Source organism: Hipposideros armiger, unplaced genomic scaffold, assembly GCF_001890085.2.
Source record: "Hipposideros armiger isolate ML-2016 unplaced genomic scaffold, ASM189008v1 scaffold_5932, whole genome shotgun sequence".
Lineage (NCBI taxonomy): Eukaryota > Metazoa > Chordata > Mammalia > Chiroptera > Hipposideridae > Hipposideros > Hipposideros armiger.
In genome coordinates, this window is record NW_017736965.1 from 1 (window position 1) to 1,249 (window position 1,249).

General features: G+C 40.8%; 1 pseudogene across 1 annotated transcript; it reads left to right on the forward strand.

The window, feature by feature from the left end:
- Window positions 1-898: 898 nt before the first annotated feature.
- Window positions 899-1,245, forward strand: LOC109378876 (40S ribosomal protein S8 pseudogene; annotated as a pseudogene). Its single transcript, XR_002123081.1, has one exon. The product of XR_002123081.1 is annotated as a 40S ribosomal protein S8 pseudogene (transcript).
- Window positions 1,246-1,249: the final 4 nt, after the last annotated feature.

A 1,249-nucleotide genomic window follows, 5' to 3' on the forward strand; every position in this document is an offset into this window, starting at 1 on the left:
ATATATATATATATATATATATATATATATATATATATATATATATATGCTGTCCAATATCATAGCCGCTAGCCACATATGGCTATTGAACACATGAAATTTAGCTAGTGCAACTAAGGGACTGAATTTTTATTTTAGTTTTAATCAATTTAAATTTGCATCATCAAATATGGCCACTGACTATGGTATTGGATGGCACAGATCTAAAACCTTGGGTCAATGACTTGTGCTAACTGGAAAAGGGTGGTATGTGAGTGAGTTACCATATTTCCCCATGTATAAGACGCACCCTTTTTCAAAAAATTTGGGTCTAAAAACTGGGTGTGTCTTATACAGTGGTTGTCGATCTTTTTACTTGCATTTCCCACTTTTTCGCACTTGTTGTCTTTGCGATTATTGTTTCACACTTGTTATTTGTATATTACGGTAGGTTACGTTTTGCCACGTTCTGCCCAGAAATGGCTCAGAAAAGATTTTTATATAGTGCTGAATGAAAGTTAAAAGTGATCCAGTTTGCAAAAGTGAATGGAAATCGTGCTGCTGAACATAAGTTTGGTCCTCCTCCAAATGAGAAAACAATCCAAGACTACGGGAAGAAGAAACTCTACTGAAAACGCCACGGCAGAAGAAGGCCATGAGAGGCAATATATGAAGACAGTGATTCGTCATCAGACACAGATGAGGACAAGCTAATGGTTGGGAGTTCTGACAGTGATGAGGACTTATATGAATTTTATGATGAATAAAACTTGAGTTCAATAACTCTATGTAATACATTTTTTTTCAAATTTCAGGCCCCAAAATTAAGGTGCGTCTTATACATGTGAACGTCTTATACATGGGGAAATACGGTAGCTAAGTTTAATAAGCAAACAGACAAAAAGAAAAACAGCCAGTCGGCGCTGAGCCATGGGCATCTCTCGGAACAACTGGCACAAGCGCCACAAGACCGGGGGCAAGAGAAAGCCCTATCACAAGAAGCGAAAATATGAGCTGGGACGCCCTGCTGCCAACACTAAGATTGGCCTGCGCTGCATACACACAGTCCGTGTGCGTGGAGGCAACAAGAAGTACCGTGCATTGAGGCTGGATGTGGGGAACTTCTCCTGGGGCTCCGAGTGTTGTACTCGCAAAACAAGGATTACTGATGTGGTCTACAATGCATCCAACAACGAACTGGTCCGCACCAAGACCCTAGTAAAGAACTGCATCGTGCTCATTGACAGCACACCGTACCGACAGTGGTACG